The 21,183-nt window shown below is 51.1% G+C and overlaps 1 protein-coding gene across 6 annotated transcripts in view; it reads left to right on the plus strand.

The window, feature by feature from the left end:
• LOC125033439 (semaphorin-1A-like) overlaps nucleotides 1-21,183 on the plus strand; it is a 302,686-nt gene that overhangs the window by 60,206 nt on the left and 221,297 nt on the right. The gene's annotated exons all lie outside the window — the stretch shown is intronic.

A 21,183-nucleotide genomic window follows, 5' to 3' on the forward strand; every position in this document is an offset into this window, starting at 1 on the left:
CCTCCTGTGCCGTCTCCCCTCCCTCCCTCCCTCCCTCCTGCCCCGTCTTCCTCCCTCCCTCCATCCTCCCGGCGTCGCCCTCCCTCCTTCCCCCTCCGGCGTCGCCCTCCCTCCTTCCCTCCCTCCGGCGTCACGATCGACCACTGACCTACCTCCTTCAAGATATTTATTAGCACCAGTAGACGTGATGATATTACGGCCTGTAATCACACGCGATAATAACACACGATATTTATATTTTTTCTCCCTCTCTTTCCACAGGTAAGCCACGTTAACGTCCTAACTGCTGCAACCTTTTTCGGCGCCGACCTCGCCCGACCACGCCCCGACACCTGGTCAGCGGGCGACGGTGAGTTCTTCGATTATGGCTTGTTATCGGTGTATTTCCCCCCCCCCCCCCCCGCCTTTGTCTTTGTACATGTGATGGTATTTCCCTTAATGGTGATGCTGGGGCGGGGGAGTGGAGTGGTCAGGTTTACGCGTTTCCTTTCTGAGAGGATTTACACTTTGGGTCTTTGGGCATTTTGAGATACGTTTTTTGGGCATTTCAGTGTTTGAGATGCTTATATAGTGGGTTTGTGAGTTTGTGAGTTCGTCCTTCTCGTATTTTCTTTTTTTTCTCTCTCTCTATCTCCCTCACCCTCACTTCTGTCCCTCCCCTCATTTCCTATTTAAATTTCTCTCCCCTCTATCCCCCTCTATCCCTCTCTCTCCCTCTCTCTAACTCTCTCTAACTTTTTCTCCCCCTCCATCCCTCTCTCTCCCTCTCTCTCCCTCTCTCTCCCTCTCTCTCCCTCTCTCTCCCTCTATCTCCCTCTATCTCCCTCTATCCCCCCCCCCCCCACCGACATGTCAACTCAAAGCCATCCGTCCCTCCATCCTTTTTCCTTCCCTTCTGCCCCTCCTGCAGCGCCCGTCCACGGAGGCGGCGGAGGGTGTCGGGAAGACAGGAGATCCAGCGGGAGATAAGGAGAAATGTCCTTTTGTTTCGAGGAGGAAGGCGCAAAATCCTCGTCTTACCTGTCCCCTTGCCCCCCTCGCTTCCCGCACCTGAGGCTAAGGGCGGCCTTTGCCTTGCCCCACCACGGGAATGTCGACTGTATGGCCCGAGGATTAACGTGGGATGACGTTTTCATCGCCCGGGCGCGTGTTGGCTAGGTGATAACGATAACTTCGGAATGGGTATATTTTTTTCTCTCTCTTATTTTCCTTCTTTTTTTAAGGAGTTTTAGGACGGCGAGATTAGATAAGTAGAAGGACAAGAGCGAAAGTTTTTCCCGCCGTCCCTTTCCTTTGCTTCGTGTGTGTGTGTGTGTGTGTGTGTGTGTGTGTGTGTGTGTGTGTGTGTGTGTGTGTGTGTGTGTGTGTGTGTGTGTGTGTGTGTGTGTGTGTGTGTGTGTGTGTGTGTGTGTGTGTGTGTGTGTGTGTGTGTGTGTGTGTGTGTGTGTGTGTGTGTGTGTGTGTGTGTGTGTGTGTGTGTGTGTGTGTGTGTGTGTGTGTGTGTGTGTGTGTGTGTGTGTGTGTGTGCGTGCGTGTGTGTGTATGTTTGCCCACATGTATGTGTAGGTTAGCGCGTACGTATGTGTGTTTTATTTTGCGACCTGTGGTGTAGGGAAAATATCTATCAGGTCACTGTTCCAGACTGTCTGCTATTGGATTCGTAGTCATTTTGCGCTGATATATTGGCAGTCCGGTGCCTCATCAATCAAACTTCGACCATTTTTACTGACCTTTCATTTTTTTGGCAAACACGTATGTTTTCATTTTATCTTTTCCAATTTCAATATTAGAAGTGGTGGAGAGGGGGCGGGGGGTAGTTGCGATGACTATCTCTTTTATCTGATAGATGCATCGATAAGAGATAAAAACAGCATTGTAATTAGGGTGACCTCTTATGCAAATGAGTCCTTTCGTGTTATCTCTGCCTCCCTCCTCCTCTGCTTTCACCTCCCCCCCCCCCTTCTATTTCCTCCCTCTTCTTGCCTTCCCTCTTCTCTTCCTCTTTGCTAGTTTTCCAGTTTCCTTCCTTTTCCTTCTTTTCTTCCCCTTCTCCTCTCCTCCTACTCCCAACCCCTTGCTTCCTCCTCTTTTCTCTCCTTCTCCTTCTTCTCCTCCTCCTTCCCCTCCTCCTTCTCCTCCTCCTCTCCCCCTTCCCCCTCCTCCTCCTCCTCCTCGTCCTCGTCCTCGTCCTCCCCCCCTCCTCCTCCTCCTCCTCCTCCTCCTCCTCCTCCTCCTCCTCCTCCTCCTCCTCCTCCTCCTCCTCCTCCTCCTCCTCCTCCTCCTCCTCCTCCTCCTCGTCCTCCTCCTCCTCCTTCCTCCCGAGATGTCAAAGTGAGAGTGACAGCCTAACGCAATGAGTGAGGACGTCACGATCGGCGCGCAGGGAACGCCATTGATGTCTATCGGGACGCCCGGACGCCGCGTCGAAGTGACTCTTCTGACTTGACTGACTGGGTGACTGGTTTGACTGACAGATTGGCGGATTGGGAAGGAGAGTCCGGGTCGGAATCAGTGTGTGATTCGTTTTTGTGTACCTTGATTGGATGAGGTTTAGCTTTTTTTTCGTTTTTTTATCTCGTGTATTGGTTTGTTTGTCTTGCTTTTTTTTATTTTTTTTATTTTTTTTTTTTTTAGAGGGAAGGTTTGGTTAAGCTAATGGAGTGTTCGGTGGAGTGTGTGTGTGTGTATGTGTGTGGAGTGGGAGACAGATGGCTGATTGATAGGTTGGTGGGCGGGCGGGATGCATAAGTAAGTTTTTTTTTTTTTTTTTAAGAAGTAAACATTTAAATCTTTTATGGACAGTTTTCTTCCATGCTTCCTCCCTTACTCTCTTCCTTTTTTTCCTCTTCCCTAGTCACCTTATTTTCCCCCTCTCTCCTTCCCTCCTTCCCTCCCTTTCCCCTTCCCTCCCTTTCCCCTTCCCTCCCTTTCCCCTTCTCTCCTTCCTCCTTCCTCCTTCCCTCCTTCTCCCCTTCTCTCCTTCCTCCTTCCTCCTTCCCTCCTTCTCCCCTTCTCTCCTTCCCTCCTTCCCTCCTTTTCCCCTTCCATCCTTCTTTCCTGCCTCCTTTCGCCCATCGTCCAATGTCTCCTTTTTCCTTCGCTCAGCGACCCCGCCCCCCTCACCCCCAGCCCCCACCCTGCCCCCACCCCCGCACTCCCGAAGTCATGACTGACCTTAGGTATTCGTGACCTTTGTGATTGCTTGATTGAATCGCTTACGGGGATTCCTGGGAGATTAATCAGTTTTTTCAATATTGTTCGTCACGGAGCTGGGCTGGTTTACTTGTTGCGTGATTGTTCCTTGCAACGGCGTCTTGCCGTCTTTATCACCGTTACGAAAAGGATGTCTCAATTAGGTCGTGTCTTCTCCTCCACCTCCATCCTCTTCCCCTGGCTACTCCCCCCTCCCCCCCTTCTTTACTGTGCCAATCTCACGCCCCCCCCCCTCTCCCCTTCTCCCCTTCCCCGCCCTCTCTCTCTCTCCCCTTCCCCGCCCTCTCCCCCCCCCCTCCCCCATCCCATTCACGACGACATCGTAATCACGTTCCGGCGAGAACTTCTCACCGATGGTCATGCAACTGTTTTCGCATGTTAATCTTGCCAGCGGCAGGCATTCGCTGCTTCGCGTCATCGTCGCTGGAGGGAGGGAGGGGGGGGGGCGGGGTTATGCGCTTCTTGTATTCGGTTATACGCTTCTCACGATTAGTCATGCACTATATGCAGTGGGTCATGCAATGCCTGTTCGCGAGGACTTCATGCGATTTGGTTTTTTTTTTTCTTGATTGTTGTGTGCTACAGTAGGAGGGAGGGAAGGAGGGTGGGGGTTGAGGAAGGGAGTCTGAGGGGAGGGGAGGGGAGGGGAGGGGAGGGGAAGAGAGGAGAGGAGAGGAGAGGAGAGGAGAGGAGAGGGGAGGGGAGGGGAGGGGAAGGGGGAGGGGAGGGGAGGGGAGGGGAGGAATCCTCGTGATCCTCCTTGAAGTGAAGGAGACGAGGCGAAGGGAAAGCGATCCTCTTTTCCTTTTAAGACGCGCCCGCCTGACGTAGAGAGGGACGACAGGAGCGCCCTCGCCGCCCGGTCCGGTTTCCCCGTCCCTCGGTGGGGCTGTTGTTGATTTTGTTGTTCTTGTTTCATGTCTTTGTTGACGTTGGCTGCTCTGGTGTCCGGTTTTGTTGATGTTATTGTCATTGTTTGGGTTATTTCTAGACTCCCTCCTCCCTTTTTTTTTCTCTCCCTTTTCCTGCTGCTCTTGCTCTTCTTTTGTGTTTATTCGGGTTTTTTTTCTGTCACTTTCCGTTCTCCTCGCACTCACTTCCTCTTCCTCCCCCCCACCCCCCGCTTTGCCACTCGTTTTCCCCTCTTTTCCCTTGTGTTCCCCCTTTTTCCTCTCTTCCCCCCCTTCTCTTCCCCCCTCTTTCTTCCCTCTTTTCCCCTTGTTTCCCCCCCTATTTTACTCTCTTTCCCCCCTTCTTTTCCCCATCTCTTTCTTCCCTATTTTCCCCATCTCTTTCTTCCCTATTTTCCCCTTGTTTCCCCTTCTTTCTCCCCCTTCTTCCCCCCTCTTTCTTCCCTCTCCCCTCCTCCCTCTCCCTCCTCCCACCCTCTCTTCCCTCCTCGTGGGCGGCGACTCCAGGCGGAGCTTTATCTCCCCCGACTTTGATCTGCAGGAGGACGTGTGCCCCGGAGAGACCCCCTGGCTCACGAGGAGTATTACGAGGTTGTTTACGTCTCCGCGACCCACTTTCGGAGCAGCGCCTTCGCCTCCGTCTGCGGCTGTATGGCGGGAGTGTATGTGCGCCTGTATGCATGTAGGGCGGCTTCTCTGTGGTGCTTGGCTCTCCTCCTCCTCTCGTTTTTCTGTTTTTTTTGTATGGGTCTGTGTTTGTTCTTGTTTGTCTGTCTTTGTCTCTGTCTGTCTGTCTTTGTCTCTGTCTGTCTGTCTTTGTCTGTCTGTCTGTCTTTGTCTCTGTCTGTCTATCTTTGTCTCTGTCTGTCTGTCTTTCTCTCTCTCTCTCTCTCTCTCTCTCTCTCTCTCTCTCTCTCTCTCTCTCTCTCTCTCTCTCTCTCTCTCTCTCTCTCTCACACTCTCACTCACTCACTCACTCACTCTCACTCACTCTCCCTCCGTGCCCCCCCCCCCCTCCTTATTCTTCTTTCTCTCCTTCCCAACCCCTTTCGTAATGAGTGAGTCATCAGCTGATCTCACGGAAGGACATTATCTGTCAGTGAGTGATGAGTATGAGGTTGACCTCGTATTAGGGATAAGGAGGGAGAAATCGAAGCTCTTGGGCGAAAGGGAGAAAGTCGGGAGGAAGAGAGGAAGGAAGAAAGGAAGGAAGAGAGGAAAGAAAGGCAAATGGAGGAGGAAGTTGAACAACAACGAGAGCTGACAGTTAGGAGCGCAGGGGGCTCGCCCAGTGTGTGCAGGGGCGTGTTGCAGGTAGCTTATAGGTCATAAAACTGATAGGTGGTGATAGGAAGTGGGTCGCGGGTGCGTTGGATATGGCGAAGGGAGCTGGCTGGGGGAGGGGAGGGGAGGGGAGGGGAGGGGGAGGGGGAGGGAGAGGGGGAAGGGGAAGGGGAAGCGGAAGGGGAAGGGGAGGGGGAAGGGGGAGGGGGAAGGGGAGGGGGAGGTGATTAGGAAGTGGACTGCGGTTCAGGGTTAGTTTGATGTAGATATGGATGGGAGTGTAATAAAGTGTAAAATGCATTTTTGTAAAATAAAATGCATTTATAAGTGTGTGTATATACATACACACACAGACACACACACATACACACACACGCACACGCACACGCACACGCACACGCACACGCACACGCACACGCACACGTACACACACACACACACACACACACACACACACACACACACACACACACACACACACACACACACACACACACACACACACACACACACTCACTCACATTTTGTACACAGGCGGATAAATAGCTACAAATTTAGATGTTTATGCAAATCAGCAAGCATCGCAATTTTTCTCAGCCTGTTCACTTGAATGCGAAATGAGTGTAATGGTGACGAGGCTCGTGTATCCGGGATGTCGTAGCGGCATGTCCTTGCGGTGAGTCGTCGTGGCTGGTGACGAGGCGCGCGTGCTGGCGAGGGGCGGGGGGGAGATTAAAGGCAGATGCGCTTTAGACACGCTTCGGGACGCGGCGGCCGAGGTGCACGTTTCGCGATTGTCGGGAGAAGGTGCACGGAGGAGGGGGAAGAGGGAGAGGGAGAAGGGAGAGGGGGAAGGGAGAGGGAGAGGGAGAGGGAGAGGGGGAAGGAGAGGGGGAAGGGAGAGGGAGGTGGAGTCAGTCTCCCTCTCACTGGTCTTATGTTGCGTCTTCTGTTGAAGAAATTCGTAAGGACTTCCTTGTGGTTGTCAATTTTGCTTCGTGGCGCTTCTCATCCCCCCCCCCCCAAAAAAAAAAGAAAATGCACCCGTCTCACCTTCCCTAATGACTGTTGATGCATGACACGTGCCTAGTCATGCGACGCGTCTGTATAGGCTTTTAGCTCCTTATCTGACCCTCAACCCTCCACAACCCGCCACAACCCTCCCCCCCCCGCCATTTATGACCCCTGCCTCCGTGTCATGTTACGTGGGGGTCATGGTCTTATCTACAGGAGTGAGGGCAAGGTCGTGTTAGGTCAGGCGAACACGTGCTCTATTCTGTGCTTCTGTCCGTCTCGTGTTACTCAAGTTATTCCTCGATTTGCTTCGCTGGGAGCGGGGTGGGGTGGGGGGGGGGGAGGTGGGGGGAGGCAAGTGGGAATTAGTATTAAGTTTATTTGTTAACTGTTGTATGTCCCTGTTTTATGGAGTTCGATGTTGCGTGTTTGTCTTTAGTAGGGTATAGCGTATTTATGACTATTTATTTATCGTTAGTGGCAATTTACAGAGCTGGAGAGATATCGGAAAAATAGAGAGCAATGGAAATGGATATAAGAGGAAAAGGCAGGATTCTAAGCTCGCTCGCTCGCCGTTCCACATGTGCCTTGACTGTCAAGGGCTGGCACTCGGCCCGCAGTACCGCTCTCTGACGTTCCGTATACGCCACCAGATGGCACTGAGAATGCGTCTGTCAGTCTGTCCACTTCCCCAACACCCTCCCTCCCCCTCTCCCCCTCCCCCTCCCCCTCCAACACCACCCCCGCCTTGTCACCTGAGTGCCCGTGTCACTCAGATATTCACATGGGGTCTCGCTCTCACTCGGCGGCCGCTCCGCTTCACGCAGCGCCGGGCGTTTGACGGGAAATTGGGACGGGCTTACATATGGTGATGGATTGGAGATAAAAGAGGGGGTAATATTAGAGAGAGAGAGAGAGCGAGAGCGAGAGCGAGAGAGCGAGAGCGAGAGCGAGAGCGAGAGAGAATTAAGCAATCAAGAGAGAGAGAGAAGCCAAGGGAGGCAGTTGCGTGCCTTCCTTGCTTTCTGATGCTGGTCTGCCTCCACGCGAGAGTCTTGTTTGCTCTAATTCTAACGAACTCCAGCCCGGTGCACTTCCACGCAGACAGGTGTGAGCACACGCAGTCATGTGTATTCCCACGCACACAGACATCGCTCGAACGCACATTGAACACGAGTTGCCTTTAACTCTTGATCCTCGCGTTATTTTCCGTGGGTTCCGTTTCTCAATTATTTCGTTTTCTTGTTCGGATCACTTGGATATATTCCTTTTCTTCCCTCCCTGTTCGTCTTTAAGTAAATGTGCAGGGGGAGGATCTGTAAAGGAGGAGTATAAGGGGGGGGGGTCCATAATTGAAAGGTGGATAGACAGTGCCTCTTTTTTTAAGCCCCCGTCCTCTCTCTGTCTCTCTCTCTCTCTCTCTCTCTCTCTCTCTCTCTCTCTCTCTCTCTCTCTCTCTCTCTCTCTCTCTCTCTCTCTCTCTCTCTCTCTCTCTCTCTCTCTCTCTCCCCCATCTTTCTTCTTTCTATGTACGAGTTCTTATCGCGATTTATCTCCGTCGGTGTGTATCCCACAATCTGTATTTCACATTTAGTATTTGTGTCTGAACCACTCTCTCAGACTTTGTCACTGTCTGTCACTGTCACGCCCATGTTGCGTCGGCTACACGTCGCTAATGTAGTAAAACACGAAGGGAAAAAAAATGTTTTGTAAGCCTAACGGAAAAGCCACAGCCAGTGAAGACGTCAAGCCTACATTTTTTTTCTGTTTTTTAAGACTCGCCAAACTGTTACTGGCAAAGTAGGTTAGAAAGACGCGCTGTGGCATATTGACGTGGACATTATTTTGCTGTTTTTTTTTTTCCATTCACCTGCGTATTCTTTTTTTCTATTTTGAATGTTTTTTTTTTCTCTATCTTTACATCTTTTCTTACGTCGGAGGTGTCGGGAAATCACCTTTTTTTATGGGGGCGTTAAATCAGAGGTACGGGCGGTAGACGGCCGGCCTGTAAACAGCACAGCCATTGAATCCCCATTTTTTTCTCCCATTTTAGTGGTATTTGGTCGAGTTTTAGGAAGGGGGGGGGGGTGAGGGTAAGGGTAGCGAGGAGGGGAAAGTGGGTGGGGGGGGTGAGGGGAGTGGTTGTGACATCCTCCCCTCATCACTCTCTTTTTTTTTCCTAACTTTCCGCCCTATGACTCTATCCCTTCGTTCCGCCCCTACCCCTGCCCCTACCCCTGCCCCTACCCCGACCATCCTCCAGGCAATGGTCGTGTTTTGGCACCTTGGTTAAACACCCGAATGCCAGTCGTGCCAGTGGGGACGTGAACAAGGGGGGGGGTGATGGTAGAACGGTGTTATGGGGCAAAGAGGAGGGGGGGGGGTACTGAGAGAGGTGGGGAGGCGGGGATGTAGGGGCGTGTGGGGCATGTGAGAGTCACGAAAATGTCTTGGGCATTTTGGTTATGGGTTTCGAGGGCGCATCGACAGCTCTTAAAGACCGGCGGGAATGGAGGAGACGACTAACAACGTGTGTAGTTTTTTTTTCTTTTTGTGGAGTTTTTTTTCTCTCTCTCTCCCTCTCTCTTTCTTTTTGCTCCTGCTCTCTAACGCCTCGTTCCTTTTTTTTTTTTTTCCTTTCTTTCTTTCTTTCATTTTGAGGAAGTATTTTCGTTTTATGTCGGTCTTTTCTCTTCTTCCTCCTCTTCTTCGGCCTTGCCCTGTACCCTCTTCCCCTCCTGTCTCCAGTCATGCCTTGCCTTGCCCCTCCCCCCCACTGCCCCCCCCCCCCACTTCCCCCTATCGTAACATGGCTTTAAGCACCGCGGAGTTTTTACGTCGTGGTTTCCAGACAGGCGACGCCGAAGAGGTCTTTCGAAGGACGCGCTGCGCTTGTTGACAGGGGTAAGGGAGAGGGAGGGTGGATGGGAGAGGGGAGTGGGGAGTGGGAGAGGGGAGAGGGGAGAGGGGAGTGGGAGAGGGGAGAGGGAGAGGGAAGAGGTGAGTGAGAGAGGGGGAGAGCGATAGTGGAGACTAGGGAGGGTAGGCGTGGTCGCGAGTGGGATAGGAGTGGGCGTGAGAACGCGTGGCGAAGGCGTGGCTGCGGTCCGTGTTGCTCTCGGGCCTACAGACTGGGCTGGGGTTGGGCCAAGGAGCCGAGGGGCTGGCAGACACAGACACGCTTCCCTTCTCAGAAAAGATGGCTCTTAGTTGTGACAGACTTTTTTGATTTTTAGATAGCTACCAAAATTGATTATATTATAGACATAAAGTGGCATTGGAGAGAGAATAATGAAGGTAGGTCTAATGTTCAAAATGAAATTTAGATTCCAATTCTGGTCTGGCTTGGCTGGGCGAAAGGCAATAAGGATAATGAAATAATAAGTTTAGGAAAACCGAAAATGTATAAATAAAGAGGGGACAAATTCCAGCCTTCTCTCTCTCTCTCTCTCTCTCTCTCTCTCTCTCTCTCTCTCTCTCTCTCTCTCTCTCTCTCTCTCTCTCTCTCTCTCTCTCTCTCTCTCTCTCTCTCTCTCTCTCTTGCGAAGTCTGCCAGATGAAGATTATTTTTTTCCTCCGGGGAAGATGATGGCCCTAATGTCTTTTATCGGATTCGCTTTTGCTTTCTTTTTTTTTTTTTTTTTCTTTTTTTTCTTTTCTTTTAGATGTGTGGCATGTTCTGTCTAATGACGTCAAGTTTTAAGACGTTGGAGATAAAGATTTTTTTTTGGGGGGGGGGTATGGGGAGGGCGGGGGGAGGGAGAGAAGTTCTTGGTTCGTCTTTTTTTTTTTTTCTCTCTCTCTCTCTCTCTGTGTGTCTCCACATTTATTCAATTTCGGCTGCATCCTGTTTTCTTATCTCTTGGCTCCCACGCATATTATTATTCACGCTTTGACTCTCCTACCCCCCCCCCCCCTCTCTCTCTCTCTCTCTCTCTCTCAATCTCTCTCTCTCTCTCTCTCTCTCTCTCTCTCTCTCTCTCTCTCTCTCCTCTCTCTCTCTCTCTCTCTCTCTCTCTCTCTCTCTCTCTCTCTCTCTCTCTTCCCTTCCCTTCCCTTCCCTTCCCTTTCCTTCCCTACCCTTCCCCTACCCTCCCTACCCTTCCTCTCCCTTTCCCTCCCTACCCTCCCTACCCTCCCTTCCCCTCCCTTCCCCTCCCTTCCCTTCCCTTCCCCTCCCCTCCCCTCCCCGTTGCACATTTGCCTATCTCGAGGGACAGTCGCCAAAGTTTGGGTCCCGGGCTCATTCCCTTGCACTCGCCTCGCCGGGATCTCGCATTCAAATTCCCTTTCGCTGTCTGTGTGTGTGTGTGTGTGTGTGTGTGTGTGTGTGTGTGTGTTGTGTGTGTGTGTGTGTGTGTGTGTGTGGTGTTGCCGCTCTGCCCCGCCCTCCTCCTGCTCTTGCGCTTGTGCTTCTTCTTATTATTAGTACTGTTATTATTTTTCTTAGGTTTCCTTATTAGTATTACTTTTTAATTTTTTTTAATTTTATTTATTTATTATTTTTTAATGTGTTATCTTCGTCCCCAGTCTCCCATCTACTCCTATCGCTCCCCCCCCCCCCCAGCTAAAAAGGCGGATAAGGAGGAGTAGGAGATAGGATTATGGGGAGAAGGAAAGGGGGGGTAGAAAGGAGGAGGAGGAAGAGTAGTAGTAGTAGTAGTAGTAGTTGTAGTAGTGATAGGAAAGGGAGGGGAAAAAAAGGAAGAAAAGGAGGCGGCGAGGACATTGGGATTCCGTGTCGCCCCGGAGCCAATTTCTCACCCCTTGGCGGGACGGAAGAGCCAATAACGGGCAAGGAACCGGACGCCGAATGAAGCTGTCCCCGGCGGTCGGTTCACGAGGAGGGGGGAGGGGGGGGAGGAGGAGGAAGGAGATGTAGAAGGAAGGAAGAAGAAGTTAACAGGAGTAGGATGGGTCTTGGTATGCCGTAGGAGAGGGGATGTGTAAAAAGAAGTAAATAAAAAAGAGAGACGAATTGGAATTACGCGAGAAGAGAAGAGAGAAAGAGAAAATGGGAGAGTCGTTTTGCGCGAAAAAATCGCCTCTTCTCCCCCTCCCTCTTCTTCCTTCTCCTCCTTCCTCACTTTTGAAGGAAGCCATTTTTAGAATTCATTTTCCCGCGGCTCCCGAAGTACACCGAGGCTGCAGTAGTCTTGCACATTGACATGCAAGGAAGCGAGTCGTGATGCAAGAAGCTCGGCTCATTCTTCACTTCCCCGACGCCGTTCTTGCATTATTCACGGCCTTGTGATGATTTTTTTCCTATTTTGTTCATTTATATTTATTTGTTTATTATTTTCGCCCGGGAGCCACATTCGTTACAGTTAGGAAAGATTAGGAAAGATGGCTCGTGTGTCTGCCGGTCTGTCTGCTTTTTTTTTGGGGGGAGGGGGGCGGTCCAATCTTTTTGTTTGTTTTTGTTTTTGTGACGTGTCTAATCTCTTAATTGATCGGCTAGTTAACACCCCCGAGGCCTTTTATGAGGGCGATAAATTTATACTTAATGGATATATATTTTTTTTTCTTGAGAGGGGATAAAGTTGGGAAAAATAAAGGGGGAAGGGAAGGAAAAAGAAAAAAGAAAAGAAAATGTGGAATCTGTAAAGAGAGGGAGATTTTGTTGACTTTTATCTCTCGCCTCCTCCCCTCTCCCTTCGCCGCACCCTCGTCCCCCCTCCCTCTCGTGGTCCCTTCCCTTCCCCCCTCCCCTTTTCCCCTTTCCCCCCCTTTCCCCTTTTCCCTTTTTTTTTTCCCCCCCCCATCGGGCTCTCCATACCCAGGGGCTCCCAAATTTTTTCCCCCTTCCTTCATTTCCCTCCTTCCCCTCCCCTCCCTTCTCCCTCCACTGCCCATTCCTCTCCTCCTCTCCTCTCTTCCTCTCCTCCCCAGTGACCATCCTCGTCCCTCCTCCCTCCACTGCCTATCCCCCTCCTCCTCACCACTCCTACTCCCCTCTCCTCCTCCCCTCCCCTCCCCCATGACCATCCTCATCCCTCCCCTCACCCCAGTGCCCATTCCCCTCCTCCCTCCTCCCCTCCCCTCTGCCCTCCTCTCTTCCCCTCCCCTCTCTTCCCCTCCCCTCCCCTCCCTTCCCCTCCCCTCCCTCCCCCCTCTCCTCCCCTCCTCCCCCCTTCCCCCTCCCCTCCCCTCCCCCTATCCCTCCCTCCCTCCCTACCCCTCCCTCCCCTCCCCCCTCCCCTCCCCCTCCCCTCCCCTCCCCTCCCTTCCCTTCCCCCATGACCATAAACCACCTGGGCCTTGTTTGCTCATCATCAAAAAAGTCCAATAAGGTTCGAGTGGCGGCGGCGGCGGGGGCGCGAGTTTACGTTCTGCTGCTCGTAAATGTGTCCGGGGCTGGAGGGAGGGAGGGGAAGGGGGGAGGGAGGGAGAAGGAGGGGGGAAGGGGGGGAGGGAGGGGAGTGGGAGAAGAGCGTGAGAAGGAGGGAGATTGAGGGAATGAGGGAGATCGGAAGGGAAAGGAGGACGGACGGGAGATGTAGGGAAGGAGGGAAGGAGGGAGGGGAGATGGAAGGAAGGAGGGAGGGGAGTAGGGAGGGAGAAGGAGGGAAGTAGGGAGGGAGAAGGAGGGAAGGAAGGAGGAGAGATGGAAGGGAAGGAAGGAGAGAGAGGAGAAGGAAGGGAATGAGGGAGGAGAGTGTATTTTTTTTTTGGGGGGGGGGGTGGGGAGGTTTGCTCTCTTATTGAGGCTGATGGGAGGTGTTAAGGTAAGGGAGGGAGGGGGGGGGAGGGAGGGAAGCAAGGGAGGAGGGGCAGGAAAGATGAAAAGTTGACGGGAATATTGGTTGGTTTCTTTATTGGGCTGTTTGTCTGTTATTTTGTTTTTCCTTCGCCTTCCCTTCTTTCCTCCTTTACGCTCCTTCTTCTTTTTCTTATTCTTCCCCCCTTCTTCTTTTTTTTTTTCTTCTTCTTCGTCTTCCCCTTGTTCTTCTTTTTCTTATTCTTTTTCTTATTCTTCCTTCTTTTTTTTTTCTTCTTCTTCTTCTCCTTGTTCTTCCTTTTCTTCTTCTTTTTCTTATTCTTCCTTCTTACTAATTCTTATTTTTCTTCTTCGTCTCCTCGCTCCTCTTCTTCCTCCTCCTCCTCCTCCTCCTCCTCCTCCTCCTCCTCCTCCTCCTCCTCCTCCTCCTCCTCCTCCTCCTCCTTCTTCTCCTCCTCCTCCTCTTCCTCCTCCTCCTCCTCCTCCTCCTCTCCTCCTCCTCCTCCTCTTCCTCCTCCTCCTCCTCCTCCTCCTCCTCCTCCTCCTCCTCCTCCTCCTCCTCCTCCTCCTCGCCCCCTCGAAGCCAACCAGCAGAACTTTGACGTATCCGTCCATCACAACTTATCTCCGGATATCAATAGCATCCTGTCACGTCAGTCTCCTCTGTGTGCATGTGTGTGTGCGTGTGCGTGTGTGTGCGTGTGTGTGTGTGTGTGTGTGTGTGTGTGTGTGTGTGTGTGTGTGTGTGTGTGTGTGTGTGTGTGTGTGTGTGTGTGTGTGTGTGTGTGTGTGTGTGTGTGTGTGTGTGTGTGTGTGTGTGTGTGTGTGTGTGTGTGTGTGTGTGTGTGTGTGTGTGTGTGTGTGTGTTTGCTTGCTTGTATTGTGCGCTTATCTGAACGAGTGTCCGATGTATTCCCATTCCTGGCTCGATAAGTGTCCATCTTATCGGGCCACCTTTCTGCCTCGGAATCGACTGGCGTTCCCACGGTTACGCAGGAGGCGCATTAGGGCCGAGAGCCTCATACTTGGGCCTGATACCTTTCACCTTTTACTTCCTGCCTTATACCTCATGCCCCCAGGCGTTGGGATTTAGTTAGTGGCAATTGTCCTTTTGGGGGTAAAGTGTCTCTAGATGTCGCCTCGGTTAAAGGAAACTGCCTCCCTACCGCTCTCTTACTGCCAATGACGTAATTGTACCTGACTTCGGATAATAGACACGGCCGGATAATAGACGTCGGTCAGGATTATCCTAAACGGCCGGATGAAAGAAATGTTCGCTTTATGGTCCTTCGGCGACCTTCGGGGGACCTCGGTTTTCCCTCTGTGCTTGCTTGCGTGTTGTGCCTTCGCTCTCATTCAGGCGCCGCGCGAGGGAGTAATGTATGGCGTGAAAGGCGCATTTCACGTCGCGCTGAGCCCCGTGATTGACAGCAGCCGTCTCTGGCGTTGCGTCCGGCGCCTCCTTCCTTCTTGGCGTAGAATTTCGAATTTCGAGGACGCCTGTTTCCTCCCACTCGAGGACGCCTATTTCCAGCCACTTTCCTTGAGAACGCCCATTTGAAGTCAACTTCGCCCCCCCCTCCCCAGGTGTAAAGATTTCTTCATCAAGTGTCCGCAATGTCGCCAATGTCTTTCGTTGCTGCAAAGTCATGGCGGAAAGTACCAACTGCCTGACCGTCTTTCCCCAAACGTCCCCTTCCCTCCTCCCTCCCCCCCTCTCCTTGTGGCGGTAATGGGTGTGGGAGACGCAGTGTGGGGCGGGGGTAGGTGTGTGGGGGTAGGGGGGGTTGGGGTGTTGTCTCCAGAGCCGCGGGAATTGGGGCGACATTTCTCATGGGTTTGGTAACGCTGATATGTATGAGTTCTGTGACCAAGGTTCGTGGTTGGAGCCCAAGTTGTGTGTGTGTGTGGGCGGCGGGTGGGGGTGGGAGGGGAGCTCGGGGATACTGAGTGGGCGTGGTTAGGCTAGTCGGTGAAAGCACGTCCGTCGTCCTGCACTGTGCTTTACGCTGCTTTCGCTTACCGATGGGGTCAACCTCGCCGAAATAATCAGTCAATGCTGTTTTTCATCGTCCAATGTAGATGAGCGCTTATTAAATTAAATGTTCACAAAAGCCTATAACATCGAAGACCACATACTTGTCACCATAACTCTCGACGCCAAAGTGCACGCCGCGGCTTTTCACTCTCAGCCTGTGATTCTAACGCATTTTGGCCGCCGCGACAGCTGTGTCTCATTTTCATAATTAGGAGCTAATTCCGCTTAATGGAACGTCGAGCTTTGGCTTAAAAAAAATATATATATCGCCTGAGTTGATAGATGTAAATATACTTTGGGATATGATTTTTTCTTTCTGCGAGTATTAACATAAATACTTTTGTTGTTATTGTAAAAGATTGCCGCGCTCTATATACAACGTGAGTGAAGGGCGTTGCGCGAGTTGTGTGTGTATGTGTGTGTGTGTGTGTGTGTGTGTGTGTGTGTGTGTGTGTGTGTGTGCGCTACGTGATCGGGAAAGGTCGGTGGTAGTTCGGTCGGTGTCGGGGCGGCGATTGTTGTGTTGCAACCGTCATTACGAGGTCGCACGTGACACTGCTGCTTCGGGTTGTTCCCACGCGGCGGGGAGGTGGAGGGGGAAGGGGAAACGGAGGTGGAAGTGGAGGTGGAGGGAGAAAGGGAGAAGAAGACGGAGGAGGAGGTGGAGGGAGAAAGGGAGAAGAAGACGGAGGAGGAGGTGGTAGGGAAGGCGAAGAAGTGGAGGTGGAAGTGGAAGGGAAGGCGAGGAGGAGGAGGAGGAGGAGGAGGAGGAGGAGGAGGAGGAGGAGGAGGAGGAGGAGGAGGAGTAGGAGTAGGAGTAGGAGTAGGAGTAGGAGTAGGAGTAGGAGTAGGAGTAGGAGTAGGAGTAGGAGTAGGAGTAGGAGTAGGAGTAGGAGTAGGAGTAGGAGTAGGAGTAGGAGTAGGAGGAGTCTCTGCTACCTGCTACAAACTTACTGTATCTGTTGTGTTGCTCATTTACTCACCCACTCTTCTTCCTCCTCCTCCTTCCCCCCTTCCTCATCCTTTTCCCTTTCTCTCTTGCACCCTCCACCCTGCGCCGTCCCCCCCCCCCACCCCACCCCACGTATTCCCGGCCACCATACTGCCACTCCCGTGAGTCTGTGTATTCCAAGCATGGCCCTGCCTCTGATTGTTATTCCCTTGAAGGTGTCGAGGGCAGGTGGGAGGCGTCATTAGTCTGTTTGTAGGCACGTGGAGGGGGTCTCCTTGGATCGGCTTGCTGAACGGATGAACGTCTGATCGTCTTATTTGATGAAGGGGCCGCGGGTATTTTATATGGTAATGGCGGGGGTAATCGTAACCCTTATTTTTTTTATCCATTGATTTATTATTAATATAATAAGAAGGTCTGTGTTTGGGAATGGTCGTTCTGAAGGTGCGAGAGAAACACAGCGGGAATAAATACGTTTTAACTAATATTAATAGTAAGGGTGGTGATGGTGACGGTGGTGATGATGATGGCAGTGATGTGGCAGTGGATATTGCTTGGTGTTGTTGAGAAATACGTGAATGAAGAAGAGGATATAGGACATGAAGGGTCCTTATGGCCAGGCTGTGTGGAAGGATGCTGTGAAGGATGCTGAAAGATGCTGAAGGATGCTCAAACACTCCAAAGAGATGGATCATGAGTTGACGAAAAGGGAATGAATGAAGAAGGGGGGGGGGAGGGATTAGGCGACGAAGAAAAATCGGTTTACGCGTAATAAAAAGGAAGTATAGAAACGTGTTTAAGTAAGATCGTGAGTGAAAGAGGCTTAGGGGGGGGGAGGGGAGGGCAGCATGGAGGTGAATAATATATGGCGTGGGTAGGCCTATATGGCGTTCGTTTTGAGCTGGCTATCAAGTCGACTTCGATTAGTGGCACGGTTATCAGCCGGATGCGTCTATCGCGGCCTTTCAATATTATCGTTGACATTAGCGAAGGGATCGCATCAAAGGAACCCGGATGAGCGCTAGGATAACGTGGATAAAAGTGCGATTGATCACGAATTCATCCGGAGAGTATTGATATCATAATCATGTGTCCGTGTCGCTAAATGAGAGACAGATGGACACACAGGCAAGAGAAACGGCGAGTGTAAAAATCTGAACAGCTTAAACAGATCCGACCTCCCCTCCCCCCCCACCTCCCCCTTCAGAAAGGGTCAGTTCCACGGCCGTGAAATGACTTCCACGTGACCAAGCGGAGCGAATTGAAGGCCCGAAGTGACCTTGTTTTTATTCTGATGAAACTTAAGCCTTTAATTTGCCAGGAGATCGCGGCCCTTTCCATTTCATCGTTACTTTATTATTATTATTATTATCAGTTGATTTACTTGTTTATTTAAAACTTCCCTACTCCCTATTCCCCCTTTCTTCCCTTTCCCGTCCTCCGCCTTCCCTTTTCTCCCTCATTTCTTCCTCTCTTTCTCTCCCGTCTTCACTCTCCCCCATTTCCCACCCCTCTCTCCCCCCATTTCTCTCATCCCCTCTCCCTTTTCTCCCCCTCATTCCTTCCTCTCCCTCTCCCCTTTCTCTCCCTCACTCCTCCTCCCCTTCCCCCCCTCTCCCCTTCCTCCCCCTCTCCCCTTCCTCCCCCTCGCCCCTTCCTCCCCCTCTCCCCTTCCTCCCCCTCTCCCCTTCCTCCCCCTCGCCCCTTCCTCCCCCTCTCCCCTTCCTCCCCCTCTCCCCTTCCTCCTTCTCTCCCCTTCCTCCCCCTCTCCCCTTCCTCCCCCTCTCCCCTTCCTCCCTCTCTCCCCTTCCTACCTCCCCGCCCACCTCCTCACCCCCACGTCGCCTATCTATAAACGTCAAATGGTCACACTCCACGTCAATCTATCGCATCGAACTGACTCTTGCCATTCTGCTGATGAATTGATTGATGTGACGAATCGGAGATGACACCACGACTAGGCCTTTGGTATGGGGTAGGGGGGGGGGGGGGAAGGACAAGGAGGCGTGGAAGTGAGGGAGGGTGGTGAGGGTAGGGGGTGATGGGGTAGGGTTAAATGGTGAGGGGGTGATGTGGGGGAGGTGAGGTCATTTCTTTGTCTTGTTGGTACGTTGTGGGGGGGGGGGAGTGAGAGTGAGAGTGAGAGTGAGAGTGAGAGTGAGAATGAGAATGAGAATGAGAATGAGAATGAGAATGAGAATGAGAATGAGAGTGAGAGTGAGAGTGAGAGTGAGAGTGAGAGTGAGAGTGAGAGTGAGAGTGAGAGAGAGAGAGAGAGAGAGAGAGAGAGAGAGAGAGAGAGAGAGAGAGAGAGAGAGAGAGAGAGAGAGTGTGTGTGTGTGTGTGTGTGTGTGTGTGTGTGTGTGTGTGTGTGAGAGAGAGAGAGAGAGAGATAGCCATAACGAAAGGAGGAAAAAGAATTCTGGTAAAAGATACGATGCCTCAGCCACATCAAGCAGTTCCATCCGCCATTTTCTATATCATGTTGGAGTCCATAAAAAAAAGTATCTGAACATTTGCCTCCTTGTTATATCTCGAAAGAACCACCAGCCAATAAAACGCAGAACGCTGGTGAACACTCGAAGCCCGTAAAAACGACGATGACGACGAGGAGCGGAAAAAAAAAGTAAAGCCGTTTTGGGAGAGATACTTACCTCGCTCTCGTTCTCTCTTATCGCGTCTGTCTGTTTCTTATCTTGTTACTGTTCCACCTTTCTTAGATGTTCACTTTCTCTTTCTTTCCTCTCTTCTTCGCCTCTCCCTTCCTCTCCTCTATCCTCTCCTCTCCCCTTCTCTCTCCTCTCCTCCTCTCTCTTCCTCTCTCTTCCTCTCTTCTCTCTCTTCTCTCTTCTCTCTCTTCTCATCCTCATGCCTCCCTTCTCCTTTTATCACCATCAACTGTGTGTTTACAAGCTTTAAGTACATACATATGAATACAAGCATTTGTTAGGCAATTTTGAAAAGACTATTTCCTTTTCAACCCTCATTTGTATATCGTATTATCCCAAAATACTTATCCTGTTAGCGAGGATTTTATACGGTTGCTTTATCCCCCTTATAAAACGTATTCACTAAAGTTGTTTCTGTTCACTCTCCCTCCCGACCGTGGGACTCGGCCGTGGGTGGTAGGCCTATGGCGCCCTATACTCGTCCGCCGCTCAGCCTCTTCGGGTTTCTGTCTCTTTGCTGCCCTTTTGAGAGCCCTTTGCGTGTCTATTCGCGTCTTTGGGCTTCTTTTCTAGGCTTTTTTTATAGTTTACTTTCTCTTCTTTTTGTCTTCTTCTTTCTCCTCCTTTTTTCCCTCTTTTCTCGTCCTTTTCTTGCTCCTCTTTCTCCTCCTTTTCTTCCTCCTTTCTCCTCCTTTTCTTCCTCCTCCTCGTCCTCCTCCTCCTCCTCCTCCTCCTCCTCCTCCTCCTCCTCCTCCTCCTCCTCCTCCTCCTCCTCCTCCTCCTCCTCCTCACAACCTGTTCCCAAGTCCTGTAGAATACGGAATAAATGTGTCCTTTTTCCATTTTTCTTCACCTTTTTTCTTCCGAATCTTACCTCTGCCACATCCTTCTTTCCCAATTAGACATAAATTACTACTGACCGGTTGTTAGGGCTCGTTTGTGTGGGGGGTTAGGGGTCGCTCTTTATCTTTTATTATATGTTTTATATCTATATATATATATATATATATATATTATATATATTATATATATATGCTTATATCCTTGCCCTGTATCCTTTATCTATACTTCCTCTGTATCCGTCCCTTGTATCCTTCCTCTTCCCTTGTATTCTTCACTCGTATCCTTTTCTCGTATCCTTCCCTTGTATCCTTCCCTCGTATCCTTCCCTCGTATCCTTCCCCTGTATCCTTCCCTCCCATCCTTCCCTCCCGTGTATGCCAACCAAGTATCCAAGCCCTGTATCCTGCGTCGCCATTGTGCCTGGCCTGGGTATCCTTGGCTGTAGTTGCTTTTGTGTCCTCGCATCCCTCTGATGGATCACGTTTCCTCCGCGTGACGTAGGCCTAGATACTTATCGTGGTAGGCCGTGTGTGTGTGGGGAGGGAGGGGGGAAGTGATGGAATTAATTGATATATATATATATGTGTGTGTGTAAACGGGTAATGGAAGAAGGAAGGAAGGAAGGAAGGAAGAGGATTGAGGGAGACGAAGAGGTTGGGAGATGGAGGGAGAGAGGCAAGGAGGGGAGACAGATGGAAAGGGGGGGGGGGAATAGGAGGGAAGGAAGGAAGGGGGAATGTAGTGAGCAGACAAGCAAAAAAGGCTGACAGAAAGACAGTCAGTCAGTCAGTCAGTCAGTCAGTCAGTCAGTCAGTCAGTCAGTCAGTCAGTCAGTCAGTCAGTCAGTCAGTCAGTCAGTCTGACTGACTGACTATCTGTTAGTCAGTCAGATAGTCAGTCAGTCAGTCAGTCAGTCAGTCAGTCAGTCAGTCAGTCAGTCAGTCAGTCAGTCAGTCAGTCAGTCAGTCAGTCAGTCAGTCAGTCAGTCAGACGGACAGACATTCCTCCTGGGTAAACGTTAATGGCTTTAATGTAACGGCGATGTATGAGGCACATAGCCAATAGACCATCTGCGGCGCCCAGGCAGAGGTGTGGCGCGAACGGCCGGGCATCGGCGGATATCTTCGTTCTTATAAGGAAGGCATAATTAGGTGAACAGATGGTATCGCCCATATATACATATATATTTTTTTCTCTCTCTCTCTGCTTCCCATCCTTTTTTTTTTATATATATATGTTTATCATATTTTTTTTTTTCTCTTCGGCGCTCCTCCTCCTCTCGTTACCGCCGGACCTCTCGCGGCGCCGCGAAGGCCGAAGGTTACTCTTATGCTGATTTAATAATAATAAAATCAGTGTTATATATATCCCTTCGTCACTCTCTCTCCAACGCGAAATACGAACGACGGGCGCAGCTGCTGCCTCCCTGTGGCGGCGTGTTTAGCATCTAATTATATTCGCTGTGTTGTAAAAAGAAAAACGCTATTTAGTCTATTATCAGTCTGCCTAGTTTTCTGGTTTTATTTTCGTCTTTCCTC

Source organism: Penaeus chinensis, chromosome 16, assembly GCF_019202785.1.
Source record: "Penaeus chinensis breed Huanghai No. 1 chromosome 16, ASM1920278v2, whole genome shotgun sequence".
NCBI classification, from domain to species: Eukaryota; Metazoa; Arthropoda; class Malacostraca; order Decapoda; family Penaeidae; genus Penaeus; species Penaeus chinensis.